The sequence below is a fragment of the Mauremys reevesii genome, linkage group 14 (genome assembly GCF_016161935.1).
Source record: "Mauremys reevesii isolate NIE-2019 linkage group 14, ASM1616193v1, whole genome shotgun sequence".
Classification (NCBI taxonomy): Eukaryota; Metazoa; Chordata; order Testudines; family Geoemydidae; genus Mauremys; species Mauremys reevesii.
In genome coordinates this window covers 10,878,009-10,900,674 of record NC_052636.1, presented here as the reverse complement: position 1 = coordinate 10,900,674, position 22,666 = coordinate 10,878,009, and the positions used below count along the sequence as shown (strand labels likewise).

General features: G+C 58.4%; 1 non-coding gene across 1 annotated transcript; it reads left to right on the top strand.

The window, feature by feature from the left end:
• Window positions 1-21,003: 21,003 nt before the first annotated feature.
• TRNAS-GCU lies at window positions 21,004-21,085 on the top strand. Its single transcript has one exon. It is a non-coding gene; the product is annotated as a tRNA-Ser (tRNA).
• The last annotated feature ends 1,581 nt before the right edge of the window (window positions 21,086-22,666 follow it).

Sequence of the window (22,666 nt, the reverse complement as noted above, 5' to 3'; positions counted from 1 at the left end):
CCTCAGACAGAGGTGAGTGACGGAGGGTGCACAAGGGGGCCGGTTCGGGGAGGGAGAGGGATAACAAAACACAGCCTCTGGGAGTCACCCCTCAGGAAGTGACGGTGACAGGCCCTGTGGTGGCAGTAAAGGGGGAGGGGAGGGAGTGGGAGCAGCACCCTCAAAGGCAATGCTGGAGACCCAGTAAACTCTGAAGGGGACTGAGAGTCTCCCAGGGCCCCACAGCCTGATGGGATCTGTCCAAAGTCCCCCCCACTTCTTTTCTTTCATTCCTTTATTTTTTTTTTTTGACACTCGACTCTTGTGCTGTTTCACCTGGCCCCGAGAGAGGAAAGAGGGGGGCGGCCTCTGGGGCAGCAGAGGCTGACAGCTTAGAACAGGGGTCCCCAACGTGGTGCCTGTGGATGCCACAGCGCCCGCCAGGGCGTCTAAGAGCACCTGCGTACTGGCCGGTGAACAGAAATTCAGCGGCATTTTGCTGGCAACGCCTCTGGGTGTGTGTCATGGGTCAGGAGAACTCAGTGTCCAGCCCTGTGGGGCTGTGCTCCTGGCTCATACCTCCAGCACTCACTGCTGCCCCTCCCTTCCCAGCTGCACTGTTCAGCCAGCCCCAGGCCTCAGGGAGGTCACTGCCCCCCCTCCCCACCCCAAACCTTCAAACAGGGACATGGTGCACCAGTGCCAATCAGAGTGCACTAGTGTAAATTCTGTCTGTACTAAGGGTTTGCACCAGTGCCTAAAACACCAGGGTGGCAGAGACCTTCAGTGCCCAAAACAGCAGTACGGTGGCACTAGAACTGGGATCTATTTCTAGCTCGGTCACAGACAGCCTGGGTGACCTTGGACGCATCAGTGTTTCTCCTCCCAACTTCAGTCTCTTTACCCAGCTGCCCACTCACTGGGGTCTCCTCTCTCTCCAGAGCTGCTCACCACTACAGTCTGTGTGGGTGTCCCCAGAGCTGAGGCAGTTCAGCTCGGGAATAGTCTTACAAGGGGGGCTGGGGAGTCTCTTTCCCTGGAAGTTTTTAAGAACGAGTAGGACAAAGCTCTGTCAGAGACAATCTACATATACTTGGTCCTGCCTCGGCAGAGAGAGCTGGACTTGATGACATCTTGAGGTCCTATCTAGCCCTACATGTCTAGGATGTGATGAAATATATATATATATATATAAAAACACAACATACAGAGTAAAACCCACCACAACGTAATGTCAGGTAATTCAGGGGGAAAAAAAACACAACCTACACTCCACAGCATAAAATGACAATACAAAGGAAAAGAAAGCAACACGATGCAAACGACGACATCCTAGGACAAAAGCACACAATGGAAAATAGCTCAACTCAATCCAACACAGCACAGGCACCAAACAAGCGGAGGCAAAACAATGAACCATAAAACTGCTACACAACATGGTGCGATCACAGTTCCAAATGGCACCATGCAAAACAGCTCAGCGTAGAACAGGACACAGCACAAAAGAGAATTATTTCAGTGTAGGCCTGGAAGGGATCTTGAGAGGGCGTCTACTCCAGCCCCCTGTGCTGAGGCAGGACCAAGTATCCCTAGACATTCCCAGACTGGTGTATCTCTAACCTGGTCTTAAAAACCTCCAATGAAGGAAATTCCACAGCCTCCCTTGGAAGCCAATGCAAGGCAAGCACAGGCCAAAACAACGCTGCACACAAAGACGCTGGGCCTGGGGTTAAGGAGAGGCAAGAACTCAAACAATCTGGGTTCAGTTTCCAGTTTTGCCCCAAATTCTCCATGCAAACTTGTTCGACACCGGCGGCTGGCCCATCCCCGCTGACTTGGGCTCACACGGCTCAGGCTGTGGGGCTGTTTAATGGTGGTGTCCATGTTCCGGCTGGGGCTGCAGCCCAAGGTCTGGCACCCTCCCACCTCGCAGGGTCCTACAGCCTGGCCCCAGCACGAGCCCAGACACCTACACTGCAATTAAACAGCCCCTTCGCCTGAACCCTGTGAGCCTGAGTCACCTGGCATGGGCCAGCTGGGGGTTTTAGTGGCAGGGTAGAGATACCCTTGGTGTCTGTTCAGCACCTGTCACAATGGGGATCCTGATCTTGGTCAGTGTCTGTGCAGAGCCCTGCGCAACAGGGGCCTGACCTCAGTCGGTGTCTCTGCAACTCCCAGCATTACAGGATCCCTGATTTTGTTTGAGGTCGCTGCAGCAACTGGCAAAATGTGGGAGCAGGATCTGTCAGGGTCAGTGCAGTGTCCAGTACAGTGGTGGGGTGTGATCTTCATTAGGATCAGTGCAGGGCCAGACCCAACGGGGACACAGATCTCAGTCGAGGTCTCTGAAGTGCCCAGCACAATGGAGGAAGCGGTTTGGGTCGCAGTCGTTCACTGCCTGGCACAAGTGGGGGGGGGGGGGGGGCGGGGCTGTGATAACGCGCCAGGTCTCAGTTTTGCCTGGCACAATGTGGGGTCTGATCTTAGTTGGGGTCTCTGCAGCACCTGACAGAACAGGGCCACGCTCAGTACGATAAGAGCGCTGATCTCAGTCACACACCTGGGGGGAAGGGGTGAATCTCCCGGATTTTATAGCCCGTGTGAGACACTGAGCGAGACAAGGGGCAGAACTGGAGAGAATTTGGAGCGGGGGCGAGAGGCAAGTGGCACACACAGGGACAGGATCCAATTAACCCCCCTCCCCCCTTCGCCCGCCACTCCCCCCCCGCAACTCCGGCTTCTCCCCCCCCGCCCGACACCCCCCTCCCCCCAGGGACCCCCCGCCGGACTCCCCCCATCCCAGCGGGGGGGGGGCGGATCCTGCTGCGGCTCCGCGGGGGCCGAGGCGGCTCCGAGGCTTCTCCCGGGGTCCCCGGGGCCCTGTCACGTGCCCGCCCCCCCAGCGCCCCCGGGGTCTCACTCCCAGGGGCTCCGGGCGGGGCTGGGGCGGGCAGAGCCAGGGCTGCCCGGGGGGCGGGGCCCAGCTGGAGAACCCCGGCTGGGCCCCCGCACAGACCCCGGGGAGCTGCAGCGGCTCAGCCCGGGCCCGGCTCACGCGGAGGCGGCAGCAGCAGCAGCTTTGTTCTCCCGCCCCCAGCGGGGCTCGCACGGCGCATGCGCAGTAACAGCGGCTGGAACCCTCCCTTCCCCGTTGCAGCCTCTCCCGATTCCAGCGCGGGGGGAGGGGCGGTGTGAGGGCCTCCGGGGGGGGGATTTTACGGTTCCCCCCCTCACACGGCTGAAGGGGCCGGAGGGGGGAAGGGGCAGGTGCTTCCGGCCCGGCCCAGGGCGGGGGGGGTCTCGGGCCCAGGTGTCTGTTCCCCGCGCCCCGCTCGGCTCTTACCGGTTCTGCCGCGCGCCCGGAGCCTCCCGCCGCGGCGGCCGGAAGTAACGTACCAAGCAGGGGCGGGGGGAATGAGTCACGTGACTGGTCAAGTGTAACGACAGACACAGCTCCCGCTCGGGATTCGCTACTTGGGCTGCACTGAGCATGCGCAGCCGCATGGAGCGGAGCCTGCGCAGTAACCGCCGCTGTCGCCGCTGCCCGCTCTCTGCCCTCACCGCTCCCGGGGCTTCGCTGCCCGCTCCGCGGGGGGGTGAAAAGCCCCGGGGGGCAAATCGCAGCGGGGGGGCGGGGCTGCCCGGGGCTGAGCGGGGCAGAAATTCACTGGCCGGGGTCGAGCTGCTGCAGGGGCGGCGGGGAGGGGCCGGGGGGGAAATGGGGGGGAGCCGCTGCCAGACCCTGTGCGGGACAAACCCCCGTTTGGGGGGGGAACAGGGGCCCCTCGGGCCGAGCCCCCCGCGGCGCGCGCAGATCCGGGGGGGCCGGGCGGGGGCACCGGCTGTCTCGGTTCTGCCGCGTGTCACCCCGGGGCGGGTTCCCGGGGCTCCAGGCACCGCCCCCGCCTGTCGAGCCCCGACCCCGCAGCGCCGCTCGGTCTGTGCCAGCGCTGCGGGCGGCCCCTGCTCCGGCCGGGAGCCCGAGTGCGGGACACACCGGCCAGACCCCGCCCCCGGCTCTGCCTCCCGCCCCGGGACTGTGGGAAAGTGTCTGTGTCCGTGTGAAACCCCCGCAGCCCCTTCCCCTGGTGCAGCGCCGAGCTGCCAACTCCCCCCCCAGCCCGCGTGTCCCCCCCCTGCACCCCCATCCCTGCCCCAGCTCAGAGCCTGCCCCTCACTCAACCTCCCCATAGCCTGCAACCCCCCCCCCAACTCCCCCAGCCCGCGTGTCCGCACCCCTGCACCCCATCCCTGCCCCAGCTCAGAGCCTGCACCTCCCTCAACCTCCCCATAGCCTGCAACCCTCCGCCCCAACTCCCCCAGCCCGCGTGTCACCCCCTCACCCCATCCCCTGCCCCAGCTCAGAGCCTGCCCCCTCACTCAACCTCCCCATAGCCTGCACCCCCGCCCCCAACTCCCCCAGCCCGCGTGTCCGCCCCGCACCCCATCCCTGCCCCAGCTCAGAGCCTGCCCCCTCACTCAACCTCCCCATAGCCTGCAACCCTCCCGCCCCAACTCCCCGAGCCGCGTGTCACACCCCTGCACCCCATCCCTGCCCCAGCTCAGAGCCTGCCCCCTCACTCAACCTCCCCATAGCCTGCAACCCTCCCGCCCCCAACACCCCCAGCCCGCGTGTCCGCACCCCTGCACCCCATCCCTGCCCCAGCTCAGAGCCTGCCCCCTCCTCAACCTCCCCATAGCCTGCAACCCTCCCGCCCCAACGCCCCCCATTCCGCGTGTCCGCCCCTGCACCCCATCCCTACCCCAGCTCAGAGCCTGCCCCCTCACTCACCCTCCCACAGCCTGCACCCCACCTGCCCCCAACTCCCCCGAGCCCGCGTGTCTGCCCCTGCACCCCATCCCTGCCCCAGCTCAGAGCCTGCACCCCTCACTCAACCTCCCCATAGCCTGCAACCCTCCCGCCCCAACACCCCCAGCCCGCGTGTCCGCACCCCCTGCACCCCATCCCTGCCCCAGCTCAGAGCCTGCACCCTCACTCAACCTCCCCATAGCCTGCAACCCTCCCGCCCCCAACTCCTCCCAGAGCCCGCGTATCCGCACCCCCTACACCCCATCCCCTGCCCCAGCTCAGAGCCTGCCCCCTCACTCACCCTCCCCATAGCCTGCACCCCGCCCCCAACTCCTCCCGAGCCCGTGTGTCCGCACCCCCTGCACCCCATCCCTGCCCCAGCTCAGAGCCTGCCCCTCACTCACCCTCCCCATAGCCTGCACCCCCGCCCCCAACTCCCTCCCAGAGCCCGCGTGTCTGCCCCCCTGCACCCCATCCCCTGCTCCAGCTCAGAGCCTGCCCCCTCACTCACCCTCCCCATAGCCTGCACCCCGCCCCCAACTCCTCCCGAGCCCATGTGTCCGCACCCCCTGCACCCCATCCCTGCCCCAGCTCAGAGCCTGCCCCCTCACTCACCCTCCCCATAGCCTGCACCCCCCGCCCCAACTCCCTCCCAGAGCCCGTGTCTGCCCCCCTGCACCTCCCCTGCCCCAGCTCAGAGCCTGCCCCCTCACTCAACCTCCCCATAGCCTGCACCTCCCGCCCCCAACTCCTCCCCGAGCCTGCGTGTCCGCACCCCTGCACCCCATCCCTGCCCCAGGTCAGAGCCTGCCCCCTCACTCAACCTCCCCATAGCCTGCAACCCTCCCGCCCCCAACTCCTCCCAGAGCCGCGTGTCTGCACCCCCTGCACCCCATCCCTGCCCCAGCTCAGCCTGCCCCCTCACTCAACCTCCCCATAGCCTGCAACCCTCCCGCCCCCAACTCCCTCCCCAGCCTGCGTGTCTGCACCCCTGCACCCCATCCCTGCCCCAGCTCAGAGCCTGCCCCCTCACTCAACCTCCCCATAGCCTGCAACCCCCGCCCCCAACTCCCCAGCCCGCGTGTCCCCTGCACCCCATCCCTGCCCCAGCTCAGAGCCTGCCCCCTCCTCAACCTCCCCATAGCCTGCACCCTCCCGCCCCAACTCCCCAGCCCGCGTGTCCGCACCCCCTGCATCCCATCCCTGCCCCAGCTCAGAGCCTGCCCCTCACTCAACCTCCCCATAGCCTGCAACTCTCCCGCCCCCAACTCCCTCCCAGAGCCCGTGTGTCCACCCCCTGCACCCCATCCCTGCCCCAGCTCAGAGCCTGCACCCCTCACTCAACCTCCCCATAGCCTGCAACCCTCCTGCCCCCAACTCCCCCTTAGCCCGCGTGTCCGCACCCCCTGCACCCCATCCCTGCCCCAGCTCAGCCTGCCCCCTCACTCAACCTCCCCATAGCCTGCAACCCTCCCGCCCCCAACTCCTCCCAGCCTGCGTGTCTGCACCCCTGCACCCCATCCCTGCCCCAGCTCAGAGCCTGCCCCCTCACTCAACCTCCCCATAGCCTGCAACCCCCGCCCCCAACTCCCCCAGCCCGCGTGTCCCCTGCACCCCATCCCCTGCCCCAGCTCAGAGCCTGCCCCCTCCCTCAACCTCCCCATAGCCTGCACCCCTCCCGCCCCAACTCCCCAGCCCGCGTGTCCGCACCCCTGCATCCCATCCCCTGCCCCAGCTCAGAGCCTGCCCCTCACTCAACCTCCCCATAGCCTGCAACTCTCCCGCCCCAACTCCCTCCCAGAGCCCGTGTGTCCACCCCTGCACCCCATCCCCTGCCCCAGCTCAGAGCCTGCACCCCTCACTCAACCTCCCCATAGCCTGCAACCCTCCTGCCCCCAACTCCCCCTTAGCCCGCGTGTCCGCACCCCCTGCACCCCATCCCTACCCCAGCTCCCTACGCCCAGCGCCGCACCACCCAGAGACCCCCCACAATCCCCCTGCCCGGCACCCCTCCGACCCCCTACGCCCAGCGCCGCACCACCCAGAGACCCCCACAAACCCCCTGCCCGGCACCCCTCCAACTCCCTACGCCCAGTGCCGCACTGCCCGGAGACCCCCACAAACCCCCTGCCCGGCACCCCTACACCCAGCGCCGCACCACCCAGAGACCCCCACAAACCCCTGCCCGGCACCCCTCCGACTCCCTACGCCCAGTGCCGCACTGCCCGGAGACCCCCGCCAACCCGCTGCCTGGCACCCCTCCAACTCCCTATGCGCAGCGCCGCACCACCCAGAGACCTCACCAACCCCCTGCCACAACTGCACAGTGCCCCACACAGATCTCCCCCACTGCACAGCCCCCCAACACACAGAGATCTCCCCACCCCCCACTGCCCAGCACCCCGCAGACCCACTAGAGACCTACTCTCCCACACCCCCAACCCCCAGCCACAGTAGCCGGCCCTGATGGGAGGTGACTGTGTCTGCCAGGCTGAGCTGGCAGCGCAGCCAGAGCTGGTCCTGGGGCAGGAGAACTCCAGCCCCTTGGGAGTGGTGGAAGCAGCCAGGCTGGAGCAGGAGCAGAGCCTACCCGGGCCAGGCTCCCTCAGGACCCAGCTGAACCTCCCCCCTCCCCGACTGTTCCCTGTGAGTGTCTGAGACTGGCCCAGCCTCTGCACCAGTCCCAGGTGGCTCTTCCCCCGGGGAGGCAGGTGGGGCCCCACAGGTCCCAGGCAGTGGAGACAGCTCAGAGCTGGAGCAGTGCTGGGGAGTAGGGCAGATCCCTGAGACGTGACTCCCGAGATCCTACCCAGCCCATTCACACCCATTGGCCCTGTGGCCAGCAGTCCTGCTGAGCCCGCATGGTGGCCCCCAGCTGCTGGGTGATGAGCCCTCTACAGCGGTGGCATAGCCAGGTTCTAACACCAGGGGAGCAAACACGTAAAACGAGGCACCACCCAACATATCAAATTACTAATTACATACTTTTAAATTTGTTATATGTATTTATTTTGTACTTAAAATAAAAACCCAAGAATGATCCAGCCACAGAAGGATTTGCACAGCCAGCATTTTGCAGGAGAATTTTAGATTATACTTAGATATACTTTTTGATTCTAGAAACTAAACGACAGAATACAGTAGCTTATAATTGTCACAGGTTTAAAAAAAACTGGCCATTTTTCCAGTTACTAATTTCATTTTAAAATCAATCAGTGAAATGCACTTTATTTATAATAGATCATAATACTAAAGTCACCAAAAAGGCATAGCAAACACAAGTTTTATGAGAATTGGGGAGGAAAGATCTCATAGGTCTTCAGGGTGGTGCCGCGAGTGCGACCAGTATCGCGATGGAGAGTGGTGCCGACCCTCGCCGGCACCGATGTCGGCTCGGCACCACTCCCTATCCCCGCGGCCCAGGAAGCAACATAAGGCTCCTGCTTCTTCGGCACCGTCTGCACCGCAGACGGAGCACCTACCCAAGATGGATCGCCTGGCACCGAGACCCGCCACAGCACCGTCGATTCCGGTTCTGCAAGGGCCATCGAGTCCGGTGCCCGAAAGCTCCCCAGCTCACGCTGTGGTCGAGCTCGCTATCCCATCGACCCCGTAGACCTTCTCCACGGTGAGGAATTGATCACGATGATGGAGACCGCTGCCTCAGCCCCCGGCACCACCGGTGTGGGTCATTCATTCCATTGGTAAGCCTGCCCTCCATGGGAACCGCTGAGACGTGCCAATCAAGATCTCGGTCCTGCCGGCGTTCTTGGTCCCATCGCCGATCCCGGTCCTGACGCCGCTCGCAGTCCCAGCACCACTCTCCATCGCGATACTGGTCGCACTCGCGGCACCACTCAGCCTCCCATTCGCCTGCCCGGTACACCCAGTACCGATCAGGCTCCCGGCACCGTTCATGGCACCGCTCATCTCGCAGCCATTCTAGGAGAAGGGGATCGAGATCCTGGTCGACCTCCCAACACCGATACGGTCGTAGGTCCCGGTCTCGTTCGCGGTACCATAACAGCTCCTGGTACCGCTCCCTGGTGCTGACCCGAGAAAGACCAACCCGAGATGTGGCTCCTTCTCAAGGTCTCTCAGCACCCCCTTGGCCGTTGAGACACACCTCGGTGTCATCTCATGCTGGTAACGCTTCCTATGCACAGGACTGTGACTCGGACGTGCCCAGCCACGTGTTCCCGGAGAGCCAAGGCCACGAGCAAGGCCCCCATCAGTGGTCTTTCTGGTCACCTTTGGCGGACCACCAAGCCCAAGGTGCTCCCCCAGATGCACCACGGTCTGCCCCATCGGAACACCGGGTGCCAGAGGCGACCATAAGCCGCCCCCCGCCACATGGGTACGGATGAGGCTTCGGTTCCACCGGCAGACACCCAGGCCCCACCTGAGCTTGACGCCGCCCCTCAAGAACAGGAGCCCCCACAGGACCCTCTTGTCCCTGGCCTCTCCTCTTCCTCCTCACCAGATGAGGCGGTGGCGGGGACATCCTCCTCCGGCCCTCCTCCAATGGATCTGAGGGCTCATCAAGACCTTCTGAGACGGGTGGCTCAGAATATGCATCTGCAGGTGGAGGAGGTCCCTGAAATAGAGGATCCAGTGGTGGACATCTTATCGGCAGACACCCCTACAAGAGTGGCCCTGCCTTTTATTCGCCTCTACAGGCGAACGCTGATACCATCTGGCAATCCCCAGCCTCTATCCCCCCCTCAGCCAGGGGAGTAGAGCGGAAGTACATGGTGCCCTCTAAAGGGTACGAATATCTGTACGTGCACCCTCCTCCTTGCTCCCTAGTAGTGCAATCGGTCAACGAGAGGGAACGCCATGGCCAGCAAGCTCCTGCTCCCAAGTCCAAAGAGGCTAGGCGCATGGACTTGTTGGGCCTCCAACTTAGGGTGGCAAACCAGCAAGCTCTACTCAGTCGCTACAATTACAACACCTGGGTGTCTATGGGGAAATTCACGGAACTGGTTCCCCAAGACTCCCGGCCATGAGTTTACAGCCCTATTGGAAGAGGGAAAGAAGGTAGCGAGAACCTCCCTCCAAGCTTCATTGGACGTAGCCGACTCTGCAGCCAGGACTCTGGCTACAGGAGTGTCGATGAGACGAATTTCCTGGCTTCAGGGTCAGGCCTTCCACCTGAATTACAGCAAACTATACAAGACTTGCCCTTTGAAGGCCAGGGGCTATTTTTGGAAAAGACTGACCCTAGGCTGCAAAGCCTAAAGGACAGCAGAATAATCATGCGCTCGCTGGGGATGCACACCCCGGTGACCCAGCACAGGTCCCTCTGTCCTCAGCCTCACCGCACTTACCCCCCACCTAGGCCACGGCAGGACTTCGGCAGAAGACGTGGCCGGGGGAATCACAGAAGACAGTCTGGGCCCCAAGGGGGTCAAAATCAGGGCCCCCCTAAACCAGCGGTGGGGCCCAAACAGAACTTTTGAAGGGACACCCGAGGACGGCGCACCAGTTGTTTCCCTGGATCCTTCCCCACCTTCTACAACCACCTCTCTCATTTCCTCCCTGCATGGTCCCAGCTAACATCGGATTGTTGGGTCCTGCGCACGGTGGAATTGGGATACCACCTTCAGTTTGTTTCACCCCCACCTTCCCACCCCCCGCCTCATCCCACTTCAGGGCCCCCCCTCACGAGCAATTCCGCTTGCCAGGGCGTATGGTCCTCGGAGCATGGGCGGTCTCTTGTCGGGAGGGTTGGTGTGCTCCCAACAGTGGCTTCCTCGGGACCGGGGACCCATCTCAGGCGGCACACCCGGCACTGGGAGGGAAAGGGTGTCACGCGTGACCTGTGCAGCCTCCAGCATCAACAGCATTCTCACCGCGGTAGAGGCACGCGCAGACGGGAACAGACTACTCTGCTCGGTGTAAGTCGGAGGTCTGGGTCCCGGGGGGGATCGTGGGCTGCCCAACTTGGGTCCGGCCTCACCTCTGTCCTTTTGTCGGCGCCGCTGAGTCTTCCCTTGCTTCTTAGCAGGTGAGCAGTGCCGACTGGTGGAGGGCGCCTCGCTCTGCACCGAGGATGAGGCACCCGGTGCTGAGTCCAATCGGCGTGCCGGTGCCGGGGCCAGTGCAGATTCCATCCAGCGGGACCTGGAGCTGGATCTCTCACATTTCATTCGAGGCTTGAACGACCGACAGATCTTACAGTGATCAGTTACATGAGTCTCACGCAAGGAGTGAAGACACTGAGTGTGCGGGTCGCTTCTTGGCATAGAACTGGGACAGGAGTTGCACGACTTGAAGCCTGGGGCATGGGGCATCCCCCGCACCACACAACAAACTAAAGAAGTTATCCAACTAAGGAGAAGATGAGTACTACTAAGGCTACTAGAAGGCCTATTGCAAGGCTGGAGCACAAAGTTCTGACTACTTTCACTGGCGGCAAGAAGGAAGTGAGGGTGGGGGGAGTGCACAGCTCCCCTTATAGCGTGCTATAGAGGCGCCACTCCAGGGGTCGCAGCGGTGCTCCCCCGCTATGGGTACTGCTAAGGGAAAAACTTCTGGCACCGGTGCACATGGCGAGCACACACACCTACTGTGGAATACACAGGAGCAATCACTCAAAGAAGAATAGCTAGTTCCACATTGTTCTTCAAACCTCAGATCATTGAAATGCAGCTGTGCATTTGAAATACTATATGACTGTAGTGCATTTTGCACTGCCTGCATCTAACATCAGGACAGGAGAAGAGGACAAGACTGTCCCTAGCTTATACAAATAAAAAAAAAGGTGAGACACACCCATCCACTATCAATGCAACAAGAAGGGAGAACAGTAGCTGGGCCAAGAGAGAAGATGCAATGAAACCCTTCTGTACCCAAACACGTATTCACACACAAACAAGTGAAAGCGTGTGCCTCAATCATCCAGTAGATCAATTTGGCACATTAGACAGGAGGAAGCAGATCGTGAGTGTTTTCGACCACAAACTCCATCCCTCCCGATTTGCAACCATCCCTGGACCAGTGACAGGTGCACAACCATCCCTGGACCAGTGACAGGTGCACAACCATCCCCGGACCAGTGACAGGTGCACAACCATCCCCGGACCAGTGACAGGTGCATAGGCAACCAAGTCATTGGAAATAAGCAAGGAGGAAGCCAGTGGAAAAAATGAAAGGGGCCGCTCTGGTATCACCTTGGGGTCAGGGGTGTGCTCTGTACCCCCAAACCTTACCTCCCTTTTCACGTAGTCACACACAAACAAGTGAAAGAGCACACCTCACTCATCCAAAAGATCAGGGTTCGGCAACCTTTCAGAAGTGCTGTGATGAGTTTTCATTTAGTCTCTCTGATTTAAGGTTTCGCATGCCAGTAATACATTTTAATATTTTTATACGGTCTCTTTCTATAAGTCTATAACATATAACTAAACTATTGTTGTATATAAAGTAAATAAGGTTTTTAAAATGCTTAAGAAGCTTCATTTAAAATTAAATGAAAACACAGAACCCCCCAGACCCCTGCAATAGGTCAATGTGGCACATTAGGCAGGAGGAAGCAGAATGTGAGTGTTTTCGACCACACACCCTGTCCCTCCTGATTCGCACCCCATGGACCAGGTGGCAGCAAGTCCTGAGCAGGAGCACAGATGGTTACATTGTGCGGCAGAAACTGCACCTAGCTGCAAAACGGGAGGGTTGCACAATGTGTTGTCACACCGGCAGCGGGTCAGTCCTGGGGGGGGGGGCCGAGCACCCGCCTGCAGCCGCCGCAGCCTCTTCCCCCCCGGAGCCCCCACGGGAGGGGGGGAGCAGCCTCCCCAGCCGGGGCTCAGGGCATTGGGATGCCGGGACTCCCCCCCGTGCACGCCTGGGCCCGGGACACTCACACTCACACTCTGCCCCGGGGCTCCCCTGGTGCCCAGAGACCGATCAACCCCACCTGCCCCCGCCCTTCCCCGCCTGCAGCTCCGGCCTCTCCTCCCGCCCCGCCAGCCGCACCCAGGGGAGCCCGGGCCCAGGCTCTGTCCCCACCTGGAGCCCAGCGGGCGGGGCAGCTCCTGCTGCAGCTGAGAACAGCGGCTCCGCTCCGGCCCCGGCGGCTCCAGCGCTGCTGGCAGCACGTGGCCACCAGGAGCAGCTGCTGAGCCCGGGCTCCTGCGTCACACTGTGCCAGAGCCCCGCCCACATGAGCTGCCCCGCCCCCGGGCTGTGCCAGAGCCCCGCCCCCAGGAGCTGCCCCGCCCCCGGCCTGTGCCAGAGCCCCGCCCCCAGGAGCTGCCCCCCCCCGGGCTGTGCCAGAGCCCGGCCCCAGGAGCTGCCCGCCCCGGGCTGTGCCAGAGCCCTGCCCCAGGAGCTGCCCCGCCCCGGCCTGTGCCAGAGCCCCGCCCCCAGGAGCTGCCCCGCCCCTGGGCTGTGCCAGAGCCCCGCCCCCAGGAGCGGCCCCCCCAGGCTGTGCCAGAGCCCCGCCCCCAGGAGCTGCCCCCTGTTGGGTCTCGGGGGTTTGTTCTCCGGCCTCCTTCTTCCCAGCACCCACCGCTCCCAGCTGGTCCCTTCCTGTGTCTGCAAACACCCCCCGCCCTCCGGGCGGGCTGCAGCGCTCGCTGGGGCTGGCTCCAGTGGCTGAAGTTGCCTCCATCTCTGCTCACCTGGGGGGGAGGGGAGGGATGAAGAGAGGAGATGGGCCCAGGGTGTGAAAGCGGAATCAGGGGGCAGGGAAAGAAGGACTGTTTGGAAAGGTGGTTTTTTTGCGGGGGGGGAGGGGTGATCCAGATGGAGTCAGAAGCAGTTGGGCAGCAGAGGCTCAGGGAAATTGAGGGGAACCCCCTGGGTGTCCCAGTGTTGGCCAGGGATTGTACAGCACCTAGCGCAATATGGGGTCCCAGAGCCATAACTAGCTATTTTTACACCCAAGGCAAGAATATAAAATTGTGCCCCCCTGCTGTGCCAAAACACCCCCCCAGCGCCACCCATCCCTGTGGAAACAACCCCCAGCAGCGCCGCCCACTCTGCAGAATCAAACCGCCATTCCCCAGCACCGCGCCACCAAAACAGCTGTGGGCCGAAAAGGAAGGTTTGGGGGAGGGAGAAGAAACGGCCCCCATAGGGTGACCAGATCTCACCGTCACACCCCCCTTCACCCCCTAGCCCCCCACTGGCCTGCTGCATCTCCTGCTAGTCAGTCCCCCACCCACCACTCGCCTCCTTTCACCTCCTCCCTCCCCTGCCAGAAACCCCCATGCGCGCACCGAGAGCCCCTGCTGGCTCACTACTCACCTCTGTGCCCACCTGCCACTTGCCCACCCGCTTGCCCACCTGCTCCCCACTTGCCCCCTCACCCCCACCCCCAGTATAAAGCCTCATTCAGAGACCCAGGGGTCACTATATCACTGCACACAGCAGTCACTCAATGCGGTTGTAGATAAATCTCTGCATTACGCATTTTTGTATAACTTGTCTATGACTTTGTATTGAACCTTGGTAATATGTTATAGGGGGCCCCTAAGGTAGTGTAATTAAGGTAACAGAAAAATGTCTTTTTGCTAGAAGTAGAATAAGATCTTCCTCCCACTTGGTAAAACATCGCAATGTTGAGTGAATCATAGAATCATAGAATCTCAGGGTTGGAAGGGACCTCAGGAGGTATCTAGTCCAACCCCCTGAATGAGGTGGGACTGAGGAAGGTGTGGAAGGCAGCACCTCCAGACAGCTGCAACCCTTGGAGAGGGGCTGGGAGCCAGACCAGGGACAATCAGACCTGGCAAGTGGGCTGGCTAGAGAAGAGCCGACACACTGACGGCCACGGGGGTTAGGAGCAAGCACCTTCCTGTGGGAACCCCTCTGTGCAGCACTGGGACAACCCCCAGCCCAGAGAAAAGCAGCAAAAAGGACCAACAGACACTGTCCCAGATTTTGAATCTGGGAGATTTGCCCCTCTCCATCCACCGACTCGCCACTTACCTCCTCACTCCCTCCTCCCCCGGTATAAAGCCTCATTCAAAGACCCAGGGGTCACTATATTAATGCACACAGCAGTCAATCACTGCAGTACCAAAAATTAAAATACTGAAAATGGATGCTCCCTTCCATCCAACTCGCCATTCGCCTCCTCACCCCTCCTCCAAGTATCTGGGTCAGCAGGTTTGTAGAAATTTTGGTGGTGCCCAGAACACTCAGAGCCTGCCCCCCCGCGAACTCTGCCCCCCACCTGCCTAAGGCTCTGCAAGGGAGTTTGGGTGGGGGGAGGAGGTCTGGGGTGCAGGCCCTGGTTGGGGCAGTGGTTTGAGGTATAAGATGGTTGAGAGATCGGGGTCTGGGATGGAGTTGGGTACAGGCTCTGGAATGGAGCTTGGGTGCTGGGTGCAGGCTCCGGGCTGGGGCACAGGGTGGGGGTGCAGGATGGGTGGATGCAAGGGCAGCTATAGGCACCAGCAAAGCAAGCAGGTGCTTGGAGCAGCCCATTTGCACGGGCAGCAGCTGGCAGGGATCCAGCCTGGGAGCTGATAACCAACAGGGAGCCCTGGGAGCTGTAGTTCCTTGGTTAGCTCCCTGCCTATAGAGCCAGCCCTCGAGCAGAAAAAGAACTACATTTCCCAGCATTCCCTTGGCTGCTATCAACAGGAAAGGGAGGGGGAGGGAGTATGGTAGCTGAAACCTCATGCTGCACCTTGCTGTAAATGGAGAGGGGGGTGGCGCTGTGAATGGGGAACAAGTGTGCCCAAGGAATAGAAAGCTTTGGCCCAGAAGCAGCAAAATTCATCAAACATAGAACTGGTTCTGACTTATTTACTTGGTCTTAAAAGAGAACAAGGACCTGATTCTAAGGGACAAAATCCCAGGTGCGCAATAAAATTCTGCCTCCTTAAGCTCGTGTTTTCCATGCCTGGAATTCAACTGTCACCACATGGATCAGACTGAACAGGTTTCAAACCTCCAGGAGGCTCTTACCTTCTAAACAGGGACGGCTGTTTTCCAGTAAAATCACTGAAAGGGAAGGAGAAAACTCAAAAGAGGTTCCTCCTGGCGCTCACGTCCGTGAACCCAAATACTCTCTCAGTCCTCAAAGAGAGACCTGGAGAAGGAGACTTGCTGAAGCAAAGCCACAGGGGTCTCTGAGGTTTCCCTGGCCCCTCGCCCCTGTCCTGCCTGGCTGATGTCAGCATCTCTCTGTGAGGTCACCACCTCCCCACCACCTTGGACCAATAGTCTGAGGTCCTGCCAAAGGCCTTTGTGATGTCACTGCCGCACCCCTCCCTTGCTGGGCTAATGTCCTGCCCCTGGCCAGGCCCTTTGGAGGTTTGAGCTACTCCCTGTGGATCACCCCACTCCAGGAGCGTTTGTTCTAGGCAGCAAGCCGGCTAGACAGGGAAACATCAGACGCTGCTCCCAATGCTACACTCAGTTTTTCAGAAATTAGTCGACTTTATGGCCAGATGAGACCATTAGAGAATCTAATCTGACCCCCTGCATATCACAGGCCTCCTGTAAACACAACAGCTACTTTGGGGGCAAACATTCCAGAAAAGCATCTAGTCTTCATGAAATGACATCAGGAGATGGAGAATCAGCCACTTTCCCTGGTAGCATGTTCCTGTAGTGAATCATCCTCGCTGTTGAATATTTGTGCCTTAGTTGTAATATGAATTTGTCTCTTTTCACCTTCCAGCCGTTGGGTCTTGTTATTCCTTTCTCTGCTATTTTAAAGAGTCCTTTAATATCCAATCTTTTCTCTCCATTAAGGCACTTCAGCACTTCAATGAAGTCACCTTTCAAGCTTCTTTTGATAAGCTAAACAGGTTGAGCTCTTTCAATAGCTCACTAGAAGGCATTTTTCTCCAGCCCTCAGAACATTTGGTGGCTCTTTGCTGCCCCAAACTCTAATTTCACAACATCTTTTTCAAATGAGGACACCAAAACTGGAGGCAGTATTCCAGTATCAGTCTCACTGATGCCGTGTCACCTCCTGTGACGTTATTGACATAATCTGTAACTTTATAGATCACCGTTGCGACCACTGTTCTATATTTGCAGCCAATATTGTATAAAGGCTGTTGTGTAAGGGGTCTATGGAGAGGTTCTGATTGGCTGATAATGATGCTATCTCTATATGTGTATCATTTTTGTAGTTGACATTATGAATATTGGTTCTATGCTGCCCGTATTTCAAACTTGTGCTCTGCTTCTGGGGAACATCCCAGACAAGTTGGTGTCAGTTCTGCCTAGCCGGCTTAATGCAGGTTAGGCAAATGTGAGAACGACTACACTACAGAAACTCCATTACAGTGCACTGCCCTGCCCTGCCCTCAAATTCCCTGCACTTTGGTGGTGCTCACCCTGGCACACACTGATGGGCGAACCTGGAGAAACTGGCAGCAGCTCTCTGATGGGTCAGCTGGAAGAGCAGAGGACTGGAGCCAGGGATCAGGAAGTCGTCCTTACATCACCTTTGTGACTCTAGCTTGAAGGGGAGCATCTTTTTCTTCCCCTTGCTGAGAAGCAGCAAGAGAAGAAAGAAAGGTCTGGTGAGTCAACTGGGTGCAGAAGCCAATGCTGCCTTTTCCTGCAGTGAAGCCCAAAATGAGGGACTTGCATTGAGTAGAGGCAGTGCTGTGCTTCCAGGAAAGAGCCCACTGCTGCATGAAGAGGGATGAAACAGTCTGCTGAAGGCTGGGATTGAACCAGGGACCTTTAGATCTTCAGTGTAACGCTCTCCCAACTGAGCTACTTCAGCACTTGCAGGGCCCCTTTTTGGGCTGCTGCTTCTCACCTTGAAGTTTATTCTCCATAAACCATCTCTCCAGTCAACAATGGCCAATGCAAGATGGACATTGCTTGCTATTTTAGCCCTTGGAAACATCATCAACTAGTCTCTGGATCTCTCAACTGCTGTGCTTCAGTTCATGGGGGAAAGGCTAGAGAAGTGACCTTTGAACAAAGGGCCTGGGGTAATATCCTAATGCTGTCTGTCTCCGACTGTACCACTATTTAATACCGGCCCACCCTGTGCTGGTGAGGGCTCCATTTCTAGATGTTAGTACATTTCAGTTACTGTCAAAATTAAAAGTTTCTATATGCTTAGAATAAATGATTTTTTCATTTGCTTATATACGGCATGAATAAATACAGATTTACACATCCTAGCATGAACATTTATTGTCTTATATGATAGAGAAAATCATGCATCCAGATTGTGCATCAAAATAATGAAATGAGCTACAAATGCAATAAAAATAAGGTATTCAATGGTTTAACATATGGAGCGGGGCTGGAGGGTTCCGAAGACACGTCTTGCCTGAGATGCTACTTGGTCTAGGGGAGGCCCTGTCAGGGAAAGCAGGAGTTAGTCTCACACGCCTATTTCCAGGCTGTAATCTGTGGGCGCCCTGCTCTGGGGGAGGGATCGCGGCAGCCCAGACTCAGGGCTGGAACAGGCCCCGGATTGAGGGGGTGGCTGCAGGGTTTGCAGCGCTCTGATGTCTCAGACAATGTGTCTCTCCCAAAGCCTCAGATCTGCGTCCCCAGAAGGCTCCTGCGCTGCCTCCGCTCCTTTCACAGTCTATAGCAGGAGCAGCAGCAAGGGTCAGGATGAGCCATAGGCACTAGGTGGGGGCAGAGGCTTCAGGAGGAAACCCAGCCCCAGAACAGAGGGGATAGGAGGCTTTTTCTCTCTCCTTAGCCATGGGCTATAGCTCCGAGAGCTCTGTGAAATGCCTCCCGCCCACAGCCTGGGGAAGGGGAAGGAGCCCCAGGTTCTAGCTCGATTTGGAGGAGGATCACTGGACCCTAGAACCACTCACTGCCCTTTCCCAGAGAAACCTGTGATGCCCAGAACGGGGCTGAGATAAATGCTGACAGGAGCCAGGAATTGCTCCCCTGGAATAGCAGCAGGACTGGGCAGCTGGAAATCTCCCTAAAGGAGCTGAAGCCTTGGTGGGTCAGACATAGATGCCCCAGGTACTGCATGGGGGGCTTAGGTTTGTTTCTGGACAAGAGCAGTGAGAGTTTTATTTCCTCAACATTTCAGTAGAAAAATTCAGACCCAAAGTGTGTCTGGTGGGGAGGTCGATAGCGGTTTCTTTGGGTTTGATTTAGTTTGTTTTCTCATTCTCGTTGTAAAAGCCCTGGGTCTTTTTGATGGGAAAATTGTTTGTGGAAGGCCAAGGACAATTAATAAAAGTTAAAAATCTGCTTTGGTGTGTGGGGGTGTGTGTGGGCCTGGGCTGGGGTGGAGATTTTCATGGGGAGGGGGTTAGGGGATAAACGAGAGGCTTTTGCGGGAACACAGGGGGATGTTTGGCAGTTTAACCTCCCCACTTTCCTGTGCTGCTGCCCAGCTCCGACCCCACTGACACCCCTTTGACGAAGTGGGAATTTTCTGGATGTTTTGTTTGCATCTTGTGTGTACCTCAGTTTCCCCTATTTGTTGCACGATTATCTAGGTTAAAGGTCCAAAATGTGGGTGCCCCTGCCAGGGGAATGGAGTAACATTCAGGGGATGCAGCTGGGCCCAGGCCAGCCCCATGGGGATGGGGAGGGAGCCACCCAGCTCCACTCTTGGCTCCAGCCCCAGCTCTGGCCCCTGCCTCAGCCCCTTACCCCTGTCTGTGTCCCTTCCCTTAGCTGCGGCCCCACTCCCAGCCACGACCCGGGGGGAGCATGGACAGGGGTGGGGGGCATGACCCTGAAGTGTTTTGGGACCACGGATCTCGGTGGTGGGACAAGGAGGTTAAATCTTGGCAGAGACCCCCAAAGGGCAGGTGTGGCTGCTGTCGAGCTGCCTGGGCCCAGACAATGGCCACAAATTCTGTCTCCTAGCAACCGATGGCCGAGGCGCACCTGCTGCAAGAGGCCAGCTGGCCGGGAGGAGTCGGAGAACAAAGAACGAGCTGGAGGCCAGGTGAGCAGGTTGCCAGGGAAACAGGACAAAGGACAGACGAGGGGCAAAGGGCCTGGCTGAGTTGGGCTGTTGGGAGCAAGGAGTCTGCTGGGTTTGGGGACTTGAGGGGAGAGCCAAGGCTCTGAGTTCGGGGTCTCCCCAAGATGGACGTTGCTGAATCTTCCTGCTTCCTGTGCGAACACAGAACTTTCTCAGGCTGGATCCCAGACCCCTAACGAACCTTCTGTTGTACAGCGCTGGCTGAGAGTCACTGGTGACTGTGGAAGTTGGGGTGCAGGACTCCCCTTCGGGGGGGGGGGGGGGTGAGGCTTTCCCAGGTGTCCAATTCAGGTGGACTCACTGCAGGAAGCTCCTGGTGTGGAACAGGGGGGCTGAAAGGTCCAAGGTCAGTCCCAGGAGGGGCTGAAGCCAAGGAGGCTTCCCCCAGTGAGAGCGTCCCCTGGGGTGGGGGGGTCACACTGAGGAGGCTCCTGCCTGGGTTTGACTCCGAGCTGTTCCGGAGCCTGTGTGCCCGTCACAGCCCCCCAGCATGTGACCTACAGGCTCCACTCTGGCAAAGCTCCCTGTCCCTAGGCTTTGGCATCACTAGCCCTTGCTTAGCGAGTAGGGGTCAGTGGTCCCCAAAATGTGGGGTGTGACTCCTAGGGGGACACAGAGGAAGATTGATGGGGGCACCTCAGGGCCTGAGCCAGCCCCCATGGAGGGCAGGGAGGGAGCCCCACTCAGCCCCACTCTGTCCCAGCTCTTCCCCAATCCCACCCTCAGCCTGGGCCCCTGGCTCCCAGCCCGGCCTCGACCCCCTGACCCCTGTCCGCACCCCTTCCCCAGCAAGCAGCGGCCCCACTCCCAGCCCCGGTTCTCGACCGCGGCTTCCGAGGGGCCACAGCCATGGATACAAGGGCGCTTTGTGAAATGTTTGGGGATCAGTGGGTTAGGGTGACGTCCTCAATCACTGCTCTGCCGTCCAATGAAAGCGATTCCTCCCCCCACCCACCCACCCACCCCTCCGTCAGGACGGCCTAGGTACGTTCCGCTGCCCTTCATTCGTACAGGGAGGAGAATAACATTTCATTCCACTCAATGCTAAAGTGATTTGTAACCCACCACCATCCCAAACTGGTCATTTTGGGGAAGCGGCCCCCCCTCATGCTGCATAGCTAGGCAGAGTAGGGGTGTCTGTGCAAACATGGCCTGTTCCTGAAGTCTTCCCCCAGCTCCTCACTAGATGTGAGGGGGGAGCTCATTCAGCCCCTGCTTATGCTTAGTATTTAAAAACTCCTTAGTGGCCCTATCTCTGCTGGCCTTAGATTTCTCCTCCTGTCCCCATCTTAGCAGCTCAGATGAGGTGGCCGAGTGGTTAAGGTGATGGACTGCTAATCCATTGTGTTCTGCACGCATGGGTTCAAATCCCATCCTCATTGGATGCATTTAGTCTACACCCTCCTTTATAGACAACCCTCTTCCCCCCTTGGTACAATGACAGATCAAACAGTGTTGCTTCTTGCAAACAAAAACCTTCTCAGAATCTCAGCTGCCACCCCACCTTGCTTCAAATAAAATGTGTAAATCCCATATTTCTAAAAAAATTCTCTAGTCCTGCATTTCTTAGTTTTTATCTCAAAAGGGAACAGCCTCATAATCTCCCCCAAACACCCTGGGACCTCCCCAAATAATTAAAATACCCCCAACCTGAGCAAGGCCACAACAATGAACCAGAGCCAGTGTCTACGCCAAGCTGTTCTGAAGGAGGCAACTCAACCATTTTCTCTCTGCTTCCCTTGGCAAAGTCTGACTGAGAAAACAAAATTCTCCAAACTGAAAATTTTCTGCTGAAAAACCACTACTAGTCTGTTTGGGGGCTTTGGTTTGAATGTACTATTATATTATTATTCTCTTCTGATTTCTGAATCAGTTTTGTCATCCAGGTGTATTTCCAGCTGTTGAGTTATGGGGGAGAGAGGCCAACTCATGATGTCTCTACCCCCCTTTCATAGTTTCTTCCAATTTGCTAGGAAGTCCCTTTGCTATGATGTGAGTCAAGCAGTGCCCATTGTCGCTGTGCTATCTCGGAGACGTCTGCATTGTACACGGTTCCTGGGATAGTCCTTGGGAGTGTGGATCCCTTTAATGGGCCAGCAGCGGGTCTGGCTCCTCCATTGTCACACCTGAAAGGCTGGTGGTGGGCATTTCCCAACCTCATCTCAGTAACATACACAGAGCAAAACTTCCCAGCCAATGCTACACACACAATCCAACACAATATTAAGGTTCAACAGACCAAGACTTTTGAAATGACACCTCACCAGGCAGACTTTGTACAAACCGTATCATCATTATAGGAGACTGGTGAATATGGGGCTTCCAGGGTGCTACTTTGAGCACAGCGTGCCGCACCTGGGCTGACATGGCAATGGAGACGTACCCTTAGGGTCCATCTCTCCTGGGATAACGATGGCAGCATGGCTGGCCTGGACCATCTGACGTGGGCTCATGAAGCTAAAGCTGAGAGGCTAAAAACTGTGGTGCAGATATTTGTGTTCACACTGAAGCCTGGGTTCGGAAACCCTCACCCCTCGTGGGGTCTCAGAGGTTGGGCTCAAGCCCATCTGTCTTCCCTGTAATTTTATAGTCTTGCAGCCCAAGCCCCATAACCCTGAGTCAGCTGACCCGGGCTTTGCGACAGGTGCCCTGGGTGTGTTAATCACAGTGCAGACATAACATTAGGCTACGTCTCCAGTGCAATGAAACACCCACGACTGGCCCGTGTCACATTAATCAGGGTCATGCGGCTTGGGCTGTAAAGTTGCAGTGTCCGTGTCTCGGCTCAGGCTCAGTCCCCTGCTCCAGGAGCCCAGAAGGTTGGGAGGGAGTTTAGCAAGTGGAAATGGTAAAACCGCAGGGGAGTATTACCCTGGACTCATGGCATTTCTCCATCGGTCTGTCTGCTCTGGGGCAGGGACAGAAACACGTCCTGCTGCTTTTGTTATTTCAAAGGATGGTTT